Source organism: Muntiacus reevesi, chromosome 7 (genome assembly GCF_963930625.1).
Source record: "Muntiacus reevesi chromosome 7, mMunRee1.1, whole genome shotgun sequence".
Taxonomy (NCBI): Eukaryota; Metazoa; Chordata; class Mammalia; order Artiodactyla; family Cervidae; genus Muntiacus; species Muntiacus reevesi.
Window position 1 is genome coordinate 89,831,258 of NC_089255.1, and position 16,140 is coordinate 89,847,397.

The 16,140-nt window shown below is 38.0% G+C and overlaps 1 pseudogene; it reads left to right on the forward strand.

Moving 5' to 3' along the window:
* The first annotated feature begins 5,852 nt into the window (after positions 1 to 5,852).
* LOC136172665 (zinc finger protein 639-like) lies at positions 5,853 to 7,850 on the forward strand (annotated as a pseudogene).
* The last annotated feature ends 8,290 nt before the right edge of the window (positions 7,851 to 16,140 follow it).

Sequence of the window (16,140 nt, forward strand, 5' to 3'; positions counted from 1 at the left end):
ACTGCCTATGACAGAGCCACTATATCTTGTCACTAGTTCAACTCAATTTGAAAAGCACTTATTCCCACACTCTAATATGTTTTCTCTCACTTGATTTATAAACCTGGCCTTTATATTTTGAGAGCCAAGGATGTGGATGTAAGACCTGAGATATAAATGATGAGGTTGTTTATAATTCTCTTCCTTCTCCAAAGAGACAGATCAAGCAAGAACTGTATGAATGGAAATAAAAAGGACACCTCAGTGGAAACATTAAACCCATTAATTTTAGACGTTTATTCCATTAATTTCTACTGATCCACCCTTTGAAATATCTTCTGTATCTGACCCTCTGTTTCTATTCCCACAACTTCCCTCCTCTCCAAATATTTTTCAATTCATGTAATTCTCCCTGTGTTCATTCCGTCTCACCTTTAATTCATTCTACACATGGCCTTGAAAATTAACTTTTTAAAATGCTAATCCTATACTATTGCTTTATGGTTAAGAAAAAAAATTTCAAATGAATATTCCTTATGTCAGAATCAAGTTCTTACTAAACACCATGGCATTCAAGTTTTCCATAAGCTTCATTTATGTTTAAAAAGACTCAGATTTTTTAGTATTTCCCAATCTTATTTTTTAAGGCTTTTCTCATGTTTTATTTCTACAAGCTCATCTGGTAGTCAAAATAAATGGACTGTTCTCCTTTCAAAGTTCAGTCTGGTCCATCACTCCAACTATAACCATCTTTGGATCACTATATTTAAATTGCTCTAAATATATATTCTGAGAAATTTATTTTGGTTAAATTAATACTGCCATTTAATTATTTCTGTTGTATTTATAAGTAGATTGCTAGCTATTGGAAAAAAAGAATCAGGTTGTACCACAGAACCACAACCACAGACAATAATAAAAGCCACTATGATTTCTTATGAGTACTTATTATGACCAGGATATGTGATAAGCACCATGTCTTTTATTTTTTAATCTTCAAAATCACTGCAAGCTAGTCTTTGTTATTTCATTTGACACATGAGAAAATAAAGGCTTATAGATAGGTGTTAAATAGCTTTACTAAGATACCACAAATAATATTTGGTAGAGCTGGACTTAAAACCTAATTCTGTTGGAAAACTGACAAGCAGAAAACCCTTTTCAGTTTATATATTGTACAGTATTTGGTTTGGTATCTATTTCAGCAGACAATACAGCTCTACCAAAAAGGATAATTTGAAATGAGTTTTTGAAATCCAGCCTTACAGAAGGAAACACTAGTCTTGATAAGGAGATAGATTAAAATATTTCCAAAGCTTCCTTAAAATAACTAAAAAAAAAAAAAGGAAGGCAAAAATGCACACACACCAAAAAAAAAAAAAAAGTTAATATCTGTCAAGTAAGGAACTGGTATTGGAGTCATGTTAGAGACCCTTACTAGTTGTGCCATGACATGAAATTTTCCTGAATCAAGCAAATATTATAAAGCTCTGTGACCAAAGATAGAAAAGGGTAGGGTGGTCCTTGTGAAGCTGAAAACTCAGCATCTGTGCACTGGTGCAGAATCATATCTCTGCAACAGAGTTTTGGGTGAAGAAGAGAAGAATTACTTTGGCAACAAAGATCCAAATAGTCAAAGCTGTGGTTTTTCCAGTAGTCATGTATGGATGTGAGAGTTGGACCATAAAGAAGGCTGAGCACTAAAGGATTGATGCTTTTGAACTGTAGTGTTGGAGAAGGCTCTTGAGAGTCCCTTGGACTGCAGTGAGATCCAACTAGGCCTTCCTAAAGGAGATCAGTCCTGGGTGTTCATTGGAAGGACTGATGCTGAAGCTGAAGCTCCAATACTTTGGCTACCTGATGCAAAGAGATAACTCATTTGAAAAGACCCTGATGCTGGGAAAGATTGAGGGCAGGAACAGAAGGGGACAACAGAGGATGAGATGGTTGAATGGCATCACTGACTCAATGGACGTGAGTTTGAGCAAGCTCCAGGAGATAGTGAAGGACAGGGAAGCCTGGTGTGCTGCAGTCATGGGGTCACCAGGAGTCAGAAAGGACTGAGCAACTGAACAAGAAGAAGAGAAGAGTAGCTTTATTGCTTTGCCAGGCAAAAGTGGACTCACTGGGCTCCTGCCCCTTGAGGCGATGGTTCAGGCATAGGGTTTCTGATAAGGTGAGGGCGTGTGCAGGGCCTGCACCCCTTTAATCTGACCTCAGGGGGTCTCCGGCTGAGCTTCCCTGGTTCTCAAGGTTAGTAAACTGTGACTTTCGCTGGAATCAAGAATTAATTCTCTGGAATTAAGAATGCTTCATCACGTATTTAATATCTTGCATTTGTTGGGGATGTTAGTTCTGCAGAAGAGCTCAAAGATATTGTCATGTGGACCTCTTGAAGCAGAACCAGGACTCAGCCCACACCTGCACTGTTGTTTCTCGATGGCTACTCCCTTGTTTCTGTATCCCCTCCCTTAAACTCCGGGAAGGTCAAGGAGGCTGAAGCCTGTTTCCTACAAACCAGAAACAGGGAACACAGAGAGGCTTCTCTACACCATCCTGCTCCATTTCACTTGGAGAAAACTCCGTCAAAGCCTGGGCTATAGAGTTTTCTTTGCTGAAGCTAGAATAAGAATGCTACATATCCTCTACTGCTTCTCCTAGCTAAAAATACTAGTGAGACCAGAAGTTACACTATTTTGGTGGAATAAATAGCAGAATTGTTCTATCATCTCTCCCTAATTTCTTTGGGAATGAAAGCCTATAGAGAGAACACAGCTTGTACTGCCTAGTCATTGGTAAACTTTTCTAAGGAAAGGGTAAGCCTTTTGTAAGCTCCTTAATCTGCAAAATGTTTTTCCTTGTTTAGAACTTTGAAGAAAGACATCTTTGAATGACTTCTTTGATAAATATTTTTTTATTATTTTTTCTGATTATTATAAGCTTCTGTTTTTCTACCTCTACAATGCCCTTGGTCATTATGGATATATATCACAGCACAAATATTACCCAATAATTTTTTGGAAAAAGCAAGGATTCTATTAATAGCCATAGTAATGGGAAAACACATTTAGAAATCTCCATTTGTCCTCTCACTTCCAATTTGTTTCCTCTAATTCACTACGTCAGTGAGTAAGACAGCCTCACTTGGAACTAAGATTCCTTAATTTTCTGTTAGGCAGATTTCTTATCTTTCTGGGACAGACATTGTCTGGCTCTAATCAGATTGTTGACTGAGAAAACAAGAGCTTAGAGAGAGACTGAATAACATTCAAAACAAGCAAACAAATAAAGAAGCTTAGGAAAACATGAGCACTCTCTCAGAAGGAAAAAATAAATAAATAAAAAAGAATGCACATAAACTAAGTAAACTATTTCTTCCCTCAAGAATGTCTTTTCTTGACTTTTTGAGTCAGATCATTATTTGGGAGATATAATAGCCATTGCATATGTTGTACTAAAATTTTTAAAAATCTGGTTACATATTTTATTTTTTATTATTCAAATCTGTGTATGAGTTATAGCTATAAACTGTGTATCCTTCCTTTTATACAGATCAAATAAGCTTAGACTATTAACTATCAAGGCAAAACCAGTTGGTTACTAAAACTTATGAGAAGTAACAAAGGGTAGTCTTCGGAAAGAAGTCTTAAATACAGAGAATTTCATGGGAATGAGAGTTGTTCAGATAATATGCCCCTTAAAGTTTTACATGGTTTAATTAATCGTTGCTAAGTTCTTAAAGAAGCAAATGCATTTTGGATTTTAGGGAGGCTCCAAATGACAGAAAGGTTATTGGGAATCCTTGAAGGGCTCAGCAGGAATTTTCTATCCTCATTATCTAGAGAAGAAAAGTTATGGCCTTGGAAGAAAAGTTATGACCAAACTAGACAGTATATTAAAAAGCAGAGACATTACTTTGCCAACAAAGGTCCGTCCAGTCAAGGATATGGTTTTCCCAGCAGTCATGTATAGATGTGAGAGTTGGAGTATGAAAAAAGCTGAGCACCAAAGAATTGATGCTTTTGAACTGTGGTGTTGGAGGAGACTCTTGAGAGTCCCTTGGACTGCAAGGAGATCCAACCAGTCCATTCTAAAGGAGATCAGTTCTGAATATTCATTGGAAGGACTGATGCTGAAGCTGAAACTCCAATACTTTGGCCACCTGATGTGAACAACTGACTCATTGGAAAAGGCCCTGATGCTGGGAAAGATTGAAGTAGGAAGAGAAGGGAAAGACAGAGGATGAGATGGTTGGATGCCATCACTGACTCAATGGACTTGAATTTGAGTAAACTCCGGGAGTTGGTGATGGACAGGGAGGCCTGGCGTGCTGCAGTCCATGGGCTCGCAAAGAGTCGGACACAACTGAGCAACTGAACTGACTGACTGATTAACTAGAGAAGGTTGGGAAAGCACTCAAAGATGAAGCGTTATATAAAGACTAGTGTTGTTATTGGAGTCATTAAGCATGAGTTCATGTATACTTATGGAACTGGTCAGTCTTCCTTAATCCTAACAGACTGAAATTTCCAACTGTATATTTCCCTTCTGGTTTTAAAACTGCTGTTGACCTTTGAATTGTGATTTTTTTTTTTAAAGAATGACATAAATGTGGATACATTGTAACTGTACTGTTGGGTCATTATTATAATCTAACCTAGAAGGATGTACATAATTATTTGAAATAAAATTTAATGTAACATTTTGGTAACCTTTATTTGAAGTTTAAAAATTATCTTTACTATTATTACCTTTTATTATATATTTTAATTATCCTTCCTCTTCTTAGTCTATACATTCCCTTATTGTGAAAGCTAAAGTAGCCTCAAGGAGATTATTAAAGTTAGGAATGTGAAATTCCTTATTTCCTTCATTCTAAAATCATTGAATATGTTTGTATCATTTATAAGGAAATATTTTGTTGATATGAAACAAACTTTCAATCTGATAATGAGTTTTATCTCCAATAGAGATAAATAATCCTGGATCATAGAAAAAGCAAGGGGATTCCAGAAAAAGCATCTACTTCTGGTAAGCCTTTAACTGTGTGGAGCACAACAAACTGTGGATATCGTAAATGGATGGGAATACCAGACCACCTTTCCTATCTCCTGAGAAACCTACGTGCAGGTCAAGAGTCAACAATTAGAACTGGACATGGAAAAATGGACTGGTTCCAAATTGGGAAAGTAGTACATCAAGGCTGTATATTGTCACCCTGCTTATTTAACTTCTATGCAGGATGCATCATGTGAAATGCCAGGCTAGATGAATCATAAGCTGAAATCAAGATTGCCAGAAGAAATTTCAACAACCTCAGATATGCAGATGATACCACTCTAGTGGCAGAAAGCAAGAGGAACTAAAGAGCCTCTTGATGAAAGTGAAAGAGAAGGGTGAAAAAGCTGGCTTAAAACTCAACACTCCAAAAATTAAGATCATGGCTTTGGGTCCCATCACTTCATGGCAAATAGATGGGAAAAATGGAAACAGTGACAGACTTTATTTTCTTGGGCTCCAAAATCACTGTGATGGTGACTGCAGCCATGATATTAAAAGATGCTCACTCCTTGAAAGAAAGACTATGACAACTAACGTAGACAGTGTTTTAAAAAGCAGAGACATGCCCTGAAGGAACCCATGTTGGTACGGAGGTGCCTGTAGGGGTCATGGGCCACCGACCACCCCCGGGGCTGGAGGCCTGTGGTCCCTCCTAGGCCCCAATTCTCACCTCCTCACCTCCCCACCCTCTTGGTGGGCCCATAAGGCTTATGGCACAGATGTGGAGTGCATATTTTACTATCTGTGAAAACTTCTCTGTAACTTATTTTTTCCTCACTATAGTATTAAACATTACAGCAAATTAAAAAGATATGAATGAATATCCTACAGAAAGAAAAAGGAAGACTTTACATCTTTCTCCTTATTCAGATTCCTCCGGAATAAGCAGAATTGCAGATGTGTTCAGTGGAGTTTTTTTTCTGTTCATTGTTACCATATTTGTTCTATGAGACAACCAGACAAGATATTTTGACAATGAAGATGATGATTCAGATACAGAGACATCAAGTGTCTTGCCAAAATTTACAGGTGGAATCAAGGCCAGAAACAGAAATCAATACAGCCTGATTCCTGGTCCTGTACTTAGAATTCTAGACCACACTGCCTTTCCTACAGAAAAATCTGCTGATATTGATATCTGTGATGAAGATTTTGACTCTCCTGAATCAGACCACCAGCAGACTCAAGAAGAGAGCCCCACTGAAGTACACACTACTAAAGATGTTCCAGTTGCCGTGGAAGTGCATCAGATTTCTGAAGATTATGGTATAGAGACAGAAAAATCCTCTGAGACTCTCCGAGACCAAACTGATGAAGAGTCACCAGCTAAACCTTGCAGAATTGTTGGCAAGAGCCAAGCTTTGAATGTGACTGCCCCGCAGAAATGGCCTTATTGAGAGCTAATAGCAGTGACCCCTATAAATGTGAACTTTGTGAGTTCAACAGGAAATATTTTTCTGATTTAAAGCAGCATATGATCTTGAAGCTTAAAGTGTACTGATTCAAATGTGTGCTGAGTATGCAGAGAAAGTTTCTCTACCAGCTTCTGATCAAACATCCAAACTGCATGAAGAGGATCCCTACATTTGTAAATACTGTGATTATAAGACAGAAATCTGTGGTACGTATACACAATGGACTCTTACTCAGCTATTAAAAAGAGTGCATTTGAATCAGTTCTAATGAGGTGGATGAAACTGGAGACTATTGTACAGAGTGAAGTAAGTCAGAAAGAAAAACATCAATACAGGATATTAATGCATATATATGAAATTTAGAAAGATGGTAACCCTATATGCGAGACAGCAAAAGAGACACAGATGTAAAGAACAGACTTTTGGACTCTGGGAGAAGGTGAGGGTGGGACGGTTTGAGAGAATAGCATTGAAGCATGTATATTATAATATGTGAAACAGATCGCCAGTCCAGGTTCGATGCATGAGACAGGGTGCTCAGGCTGGTGCACTGGGATGACCCAGAGGGATGGGATGGGGAAGAGGTGGGAGGGGGATTCAGGATTAGGGACACATATACATCCATGGCTGATTCATGTCAACGTATGGCAGAAACCACTACAATATTGTAAAGTAATTAGCCTCTGATTAAAATAAATAAATTAATTTAAAAAAAAGAAAAAAAAAGACAGCAATTTTTGAGACCTTCAGCCAGCACATTGCGGACACCCATTTTCGTGATCACCTTTATGGGTGTGAGAAGTGTGACATACAGTTCTCCTCGGGCAGGAGCTCTCCCTGCATTTCCAGGAGCACAGCTCTGATGAACAGCACTTATGTCTGTTCTGTGAACATGAAGCGAATGATCCAGAAGGCTTGCATAGCCATGTGGTAAATGAGCATGCAGTTAATTAATAAAGTATAACAAATAAGTAATAAATAAAGCAAGTATAACAATGGAGAACATGGAGAGTAGAGCCTCTTAAGCAAAATCACACTTGACAAATGTAAAAACTTCTTTGTTAGTCAAGTATGTGGGTTTCAGAGTAGACTTCATACAAATGTTAACAGATATGTTGCTATTGAACATATTAAATTTTTTTCTCATGTTTATGATGACTGTGGGAAAGGCTTCTCAAGTATGCTAGAATATTGCAAAGATTTAAATCGCATTTATCTGAAGGGATTTGCTTATGTTAATACGCTGAATATTCAATAGGAGAGACTGAAGATTTTAAAATTCATCTAGATCACAAACATTTGGCTGATTTACCTCATAACTGTAGTGAATGCTTGATGAAGTTTGGAAATGAAAGGGAATTAATAAGTCAATTTCCAGTTCATGAGACACCTTGATTGTTCTCTTTAAATTCCATAAAGTTTATGTGAAATAATAAATTCAACTACTTTGGCAATGTTAAAAAAAAGAAAAAAAACAGAGACATCACTTTGCTGACAAAAGTCTATATAGTCAAAGCTATGGTTTTTCCAGGATATACGGAAGTGACAGTTGGACCATAAAGAAGGCTTGGTGCCAAAGAATTGATGCTTTCAAATTGTGGTATTGGAGAAGACTCTTGAGAGTCCCTTGGACAGCAAGGAGAACACACCAGTCAAGGAAAGCACCCTTAAATATTCATTGTAAAGACTGATGCTGAAGTTGAAGCTCCAATTCTTTGGCCATCTGATGTGAAGAACTGCTTCATTGGAAAGACCCTGATGCTGGGAAAGATAGAAGGCAGGAGGAGAAGGGGACGAGAGAGGATGAGATGGTTGCATGGCATCATCAACTCAATGGACATGAGTTTGAGAAAACTCAGGGAGATAACGAAGGACAGGGAGGCCTGGCTTGGACCACTTAAAAACAACAGCATCTCCAATAAGACTTTAGTTTCATAATTCATTTTATTTGTTTTATGATGCTTTTACTTTTATATTATACTGAAAATACCTATATTAATTACATTTAAGTTTAATGATACATTTCTTTGTAATTAACAAAATGATATCTTTCATTGAAACACAAACTCCATAAATATAGGGGATCAAAGAAAGAAAAGAATGTTAAAAGAAAAAGTGAAAATATAGTCACTCAGTCCAGTTCTTTACAACACCATGGACTGTAGCCTGCTAGTCTCCTCTGTCTGTGGAGTTCTTCAGGCAAGAATACTGGAGTGGGTAGCCATTCCCTTCTCCAGAGGATCTTCCCAACCCAGGGACTGAACCAAAGGCTCTTGCTTTGCAGGCAAATTCTTTACCATCCAAGCCGCCAGTTTAGTTCAATTCAGTCACTCGGTCGTGTCCAACTCTTTGTGACCCCATGGACTGCAGCACACCAGGCCTCCCTGTCCATCACCACTCCCGGAATTTACTTGTTTGATTGATTATTTGTTTTTTGTTATTGAAAGCTTGATTAAGTTCTTTCACTTTCCTTCTTGGTAGTTTGACCACAGATAGGCACAATAATGGAAAAGCTTATAAAATGAGAGACATAGAGTCATAGTTTTAAAATAAGTAAAAATTTATGAAATTTTAAGTTTTTAAATTTATATAATGTCCACAGGTGGTACATACCCTTAAAATAATTAATCCCACCCCTCAACTATTCTCCTTATACCTACTGAATCTGCTTTCATACACCAGTTGGCAAATATGTGCCACCATCTCATACTTGGAGTATTCTGTCTGCCAACTGTTTGATTTTGGAAATACTAATATCTTTGTATAACAGTGTTTGTTCAATTATTAGACTATTTTATGTCTTAATGTGTTTTGAAATGAGTAGAAAATTGAAAATGCTAAAATGGTGGCAACATTAAGCATATTAAAAGTACAACTTTTAATTCATTTGAATGTTCATGAAATTCAATTATGAAAGAAAATAGAAAAGTGAAATGGTATAAAATCCTAAAAATCTATAATAAGTGCAGCTTTTGAAAGGTGAGGCTTAATGATAAATTTATGGAGGGTATTAAACATTGGATGAGTGATGATTAGTAATGTTACAGCTAAAATTTTTGAATGCTTCTTTGCCCTAGCACAGAACAAAGGTTTGTAAAAACATTGTATAATTTGATTTCCACAACAACAATGTGAAATGTATATCAGGAACTGTGAAGAGGCTGAGATTTTATTCTACATGCTTGCTAGTTGACATAGATTCACAGATGCATGTAGAAGATACAGACTAGTGGAATAGAGATGAAGAACTGTTTGTTACAGAAAGTGAAGAAACCAGACTATCAGCATTCGTACCAGTCTCCACATCCAGATTCCTACAGGGCAATGCAGTGAGTGCTAGGTGACTCCTGGGTTGAATTATAGGAAAGGAAGTCCAAATTTAGGAAACTTCAATCTTTTAAAGGGACTATAAGCAAACTGGCCCAGTTTTTGTTCAGGAAGGAGCCATTATGATTATTATTATTCTGGACAGCAAAAGGTAGTGCTTCTAGCCTGGCATGTATCTTTTCAAGGTTGTTTGCTGTGCAGATATTTTTGAAAAGGTAGTCTAGAACAAAGCGTTAGGAGGATCTTGATTCACAAGACAAGCAGAAATATGGAAGACCCATGGGAAATTGGGCTTTCCTGGTGGCTCAGTGGTAAAGAACTTGCCTCCCAATGCTGGAGATGCAGGTTGGTTCCCTGGCTTGGAAAGATCCCCTGGAGTAGGATATGGCATCCCACTCCAGTATTCTTGCCTAGATAATTCCATTTACAGAGGAGCCTGGTGGGTTACAGTCCACAGGGTCACAAAAGAGTCGGACATGACTTAACAATTAAACAAAAACAACATGGGAAATTGTCTCCCAACATTATAAATTTTGTTATTCACAGTTTAAGAAAGTGAAGTTTTGAGACTTCAGGTGACATATTAAAGTCACACCGATTTCAGAACATCATTCTAGTGGTCTAAATGCAAAGGGAAGCTCATAATTCTATGTAGCTAATGACAGGATGAGAATTCACTAGAGAATCCTTTGTTTAGAGAAGACTGCCATTCATATTTCTATGATAGCATTTTGTTATCTGTGGCCTATGTAAAAACAACAGCAGAAAGACCCCTGTTTTCACAACTCCAGACTTAATCCAAGCTCAATCTCTTGCAATGTTTTCAGTTGTAATCTTTTTGTTTTTTTGCAATATTAGAACAAGTTCCTTCTTTGTAGTCAAAGTCACTTCAGATTATCTTTTTAAAAATTAACTTTTTAAAATATGTAAAATTAAGTTGGTCTGTAGCAAATGGAAATTCATACTATTAACATTTGAAATAATTCTAGATATTGGATGACCTAAAGAAAAGCAATAGCAGCACCGTTGATAAGCCTATACATTTTCTTTTTTTAATAACCAAAGATAGTTTTTATTTATTACCTTATTGAAATATAGATGATTTACAATGTTGTGCTAATTTCTACTATACAGAAAAGTGATGCAGTTCTATATATGTATACATATATACACACACACACACACACATACACGTGTATATATGTGTATCTGTCTATATACATATTCTTTTTCATATTCTTTTATACTATGGTTTTTTTAATAGGATATTGAATATAGTCCCCTATGCTACATAGTTCACTATGTATAGTTCCCTATCCCTATATTAGGACCTTATTTTTTATTCATTCTATATGTAATAATATATAATAATTTGCATCTACTAATCCCAAACTCCTAATCCATCCCTTCCCATTCCCCTTTGGCTACATAGGGAACCTAAGTTTGTTCCCTGTTACTATTTTGTCCTTAAATTAATCTGTGTCATATTTTAGATTGTACATATAAGTGATACCATATGTATTTTTCTTTATCTTTCTGACTTACTTCATAAGGTTTGATAATCTCATGCTCCATCCATGTTGCTACAAATGGCATTATTTCATTCTTTTTTATAGCTGAGTAATATTACATTGTATATATTTATGCTTGTATATTTTCTTTTTTCCTCATAATCTGTCTTTATTTTTATTAGTTGGAGGCTAATTACTTTACATTATTGTAATGGTTTTTGCCATACATTGACATGAATCAGCCATGGATTTACATGTGTTCCCCATCCCAATCCCCCCTCCCACCTCCTTCCCCATCCCATCCCTCTGGGTCATCCCAGTGCACCAGCCATCTGGTCCTGGGCTTTTGTTTGCTGTCAGATTTCTGAATACAGTTTTGATTTCCTTCCTTGTCATGGGTCTGTTAAGATCTTCTATTTCTTCCTGGTTCAGTTTTGGAAAGTTATACTTTTCTAAGAATTTATCCATTTCATCCAAGTTGTCCATTTTATTGGCATAGAGCTGCTGGTAGTAGTCTCTTATGATCCTTTGTATTTCAGTGTTGTCTGTTGTGATGTCTCCATTTTCATTTCTAATTTTGTTGATTTGGTTCTTCTCCCTTTATTTTTTGATGAGTCTGACTAACGGTTTGTCAATTTTATTTATTTATTTATTTTTAAAAAAACAGCTTTTATCTTTGTTGATTTTTGCTATGGTCTCTTTTGTTTCTTTTGCATGTATTTCTGCCCTAATTTTTAAGATTTCTTTCCTTCTACTAACCCTGGGGTTCTTCATTTTTTCCTTCTCTAGTTGCTTTAGGTGTAGAATTAGGTTATTTCTTTGACTTTTTTTCTTGTTTCTTGAGGTAAGCCTGTATTGCTATGAACCTTCTCCTTAGCACTGCTTTTACAGTGTCCCATAGGTTTTGGGTTGTTGTGTTTTCATTTTCATTCGTTTCTATGCACATTTTAATTTCTTGTATGATTTGTTGGTTATTCAGAAGCGTGTTATTTAGCCTCCATGTGTTGGAATTTTTAATAGTTTTTTTTTCCTGTAATTGAGATCTAATCTTACTACATTGTGTTCAGAAAAGATGACTGGAATGATTTCAGTTTTTTTAAATTTACCAAGGCTAGATTTACGGCCCTGGATGTGATCTATTCTGAAGAAGTTTCCATGTGCACTTGAGAAAAAGGTGAAATTGATTGTTTTGGGGTGAAATGTCCTATAGATATCAATTAGGTCTAGCTGGTCCATTGTGTCATTTAAAGTTTGTGTTACCTTGTTAATTTTCTGTTCAGTTGGTCTATCCATAGGTGTGAGGGGGTATTAAAGTCTCCCACTATTATTGTGTTACTATTAATTTCCTCTTTCATACTAGTTAGCATTTGCCGTACATATTGCAGTGCTCCTATGTTGGGTGCGTATATATTTATAATTGTTATATCTTCTTCTTGGATTGATCCTTTGATCATTATGTGGTGTCGTTCTTTGTCTCTTTTCACAGCCTTTATTTTAAAGTCTATTTTATCTGATATGATTACTGCGACTCCTGCTTTCTTTTGGTCTCCATTTGCATGAAATATTTTTTTCCAGTCCTTCACTTTCAGTCTGTATGTGTCCCTTTTTTTGAGGTGGGTCTCTTGTAGACAGCATATATAGGGGTCTTGCTTTTGTATCCATTCAGCCAGTCTTTGTCTTTTGGTTGGGGCATTCGACCCATTTACGTTTAAGGTAATTATTGATAGGTATGGTCCCGTTGCCATTTACTTGTTGTTTTGGGTTCACGTTTATAAAACCTTTCTGTGTTTCCTGTCTAGAGAAGATCCTTTAGCATTTGTTGGAGAGCTGGTTTGGTGGTGCTGAATTCTCTCAGTTTTTGCTTGTCTGTAAAGCGTTTGAATTCTCCTTCATATCTGAATGAGATTCTTGCTGGGTACAGTAATCTGGGTTGTAGGTTATTCTCTTTCATTACTTTAAGTATGTCCTGCCATTCCCTTCTAGCGTAAAGAGTTTCTATTGATAGATCAGCTGTTATCCTTATGGGAATCCCCTCGTGTGTTATTCATTGTTTCTCCCTCGCTGCTTTTAATATGTGTTCTTTGTGTTTGATTTTTGTTAATTTGATTAATATATGTCTTGGGGTGTTTTGCCTTGGGTTTATCCTGTTCGGGACTCTCTGGATTTCTTGGACCTGTGTGACTATTTCCTTCCCCATTTTAAATGGGAAGTTTTCAGCTATTATCTCCTTGAGTATTTTCTCATGGCCTTTCTGTCTTCTTCTTCTGGGACTCCTATGATTCAAATGTTGGGGAATTTCACATTGTCCCAGAGGTCCCTGAGGTTGTCCTCATTTCTTTTGATTCTTTTTCTTTTTTCCTCTCTGCTTCATTTATTTCCACCATTTTATATTCTACCTCACTTATCCTATCTTCTGCCTCTGTTATTCTACTGTTGGTTCCCTCCAGAGTGTTTTTGATCTCATTTATTGCATTATTCATTTTTAATTGACTCTTTCTTATTTCTTCTAGGTCCTTGTTAAACATTTCTTGCATTTTCTCAATCCTTGTCTCCAGGCTATTTATCTGTAACTCCATTTTGTTTTCAAGATTTTGGATAATTTTTATTATCATTATTCTAAATTCTTTTTCAGGTAGATTCCTTATTTCCTCTTCTTTTGTTTGGCTTGTGGACATTTTTCATGTCCCTTTACCTGTTGGGTATTTCTCTGTCTTTTCATCTTATTTAGATTGCTGTGTTTGGGGTGGCCTTTCTGTATTCTGGTGGTTCCTTTTTATTCTGTATTTTATTTTAATCTGTATTTATTCTGTATCCTTTTTATTCTGTTAGGGGTGGTCTATTCTGTATTCTGTATTCTGTGGTTCCTTTTTATTGTGGAGGTTTCTCCCAGTGGGTGGGGCTGGATGTTTGGTTTGTCCAGTTTTCCTGGTAGGGAAGCTTGCGTCGGTGTTCTGGTGGGTGGAGCTGATTTCTTCTCTCTGGAATTTCTTCACTCTGCAATGGAGTGTCCAGTAGTGAGTTTTGAGATGGGTCTATGGGTTGGTGTGACTTTGGGGAGCCTGTATATTGATGCTTAGGGTTATGTTCCTGCGTTGCTGAAGAATTTGTGTGGTATGTCTTGCTCTGGAACTTATTGGCTCTTGGGTGGTGGTTGGTTTCATTGTAGGTATGGAGGCTTTTGGATGATGTCTTATTAATTAATGTTCCCTGTAGTCAGGAGTTCTCTGGTTTTCTCAGGCTTTGGGCTTAAGCCTTCTGCCTCTGGATTTCAGTATTTTTCTTCCATTATTCTCAAGACTTCTCCATCCATACAGCACTGATAATAAAACTTCTAGGTTAATGGTGAAAGGATTCTCCACAGTGAGGGACACCCAGAGAGTTTCACAGAGTTACATGAAGAAGGGGAGAGGAAGGAGGGAGATAGAGGTGAGCAGGAGGAAAAAAAGGGGACTCAAGAGGAGAGAGACAGGTCTAGGCAGTACTCTGTTCCCTAAGTGCTCTCCAAAGCCCAGAACACCCACAGAGATTCACAGAATTGGATTGAGAAGAGAAGGGGGAGGGAGGAAATAGAGGTGATCTGCAAGAGAAAAAGGAGAGGCAAAAGCAGACAGTAATCAAACCAGTAGTCACACTCCTGAGTAAAAATGGGTACTGAATATTGGATTCTTAAATGTCCAAAATTGATATCAAATACTGAAAAACAAAGATTAAAAATCTAGAGGTTAGACTGTTAAAAATATGATATTAAGAAAAAAACACAAAAAATTTACAAAATATATGTGAAGTTTGCTGTAAAAATAGGGTCTTTTTTTTTTTTGCAAGGTTATAGTGGGTTATAAAAATGAAAATTAAGGAGTAATAGAAGACTTAAAAAAAAGTTAATTAAAAATATAGTAAAAATATATCTAGGAAATTCTCTGAAGCTGTTGTGGGCAGTGTGGGTTCGGTTCCGTTTCAGATAGCTCCTTGTTCCAGCTTACACTCTTCGATATTTATAGGCCCCTTCCAGTGTAGTCGGTGTTAACTACAGGAATTTTAATCTGCTGCACCGGTCCCTTCTGAAGCGGTTCCCTTTGTTTATTTGGCTTCTGTGTGCCGCTCTCTTCAGTGTCTAATTTCCGCCCTGACACAGGCGGCGGAGGTGGTCTCTGGTTCAGGTTCGCTGGTTCAGTCGCGCTGCGGGGAGAGGCGGGCGCTGCAGACAAACGTCACCGGCCTGTGTGGGGAGCGCTCGCAGTGTTCCGGCCACACTGGCTTTGTGCTTCCCCCGTCTACACTGCTCAGGCTCCCGGCTGCTGTATAGGGAGCGGGCCCTGAGTTGCGTGCGGTTCCAGTTTTCGGGTCCTCCACAAAGACGCAGACTTGCTTGGGCCTGCGTTTTGTGCCTTCCCCGGTCGGGGCAGCTCAGGCCGCCCGGAGCTTGCCGGGCGCACTCTCCCGGGTGCGGTGCGCCTTCTCCCCTCCGCGGGCCCAGCCTCGGTTTCCGGGCGCGCTTGTCCTTGCGCCTTGTGTCCCTTCTGGGAAGCTGATTTCTGGCTGCGACCCTCCCGGCGGATGTCGACCATCCAGAATCTCAGGGGGTCTTTGGTTAGAAGCTGGGAGCCTGTTTGCAGTGTGGTAGGGGGTGCCGCCTCTGGGGCTGAGTTTGCCCCTTTCCCCTCCCCGCTGCCTCCTGCCTCTGGCGGGGGATGGGCCGGTCTGCCGCCAGCTAGCTCTTCTCTGATATTCCTTCAGTCCTTCCTTCTGGGAACGGGCGTGTAGTGCCTAAATTTAGGGCTTTTCCCAGATTAATTCTCTCTCTCTTGCTATCCCACAGTTTGAGTTGCTATCTCATGTTAGCTCCCTCC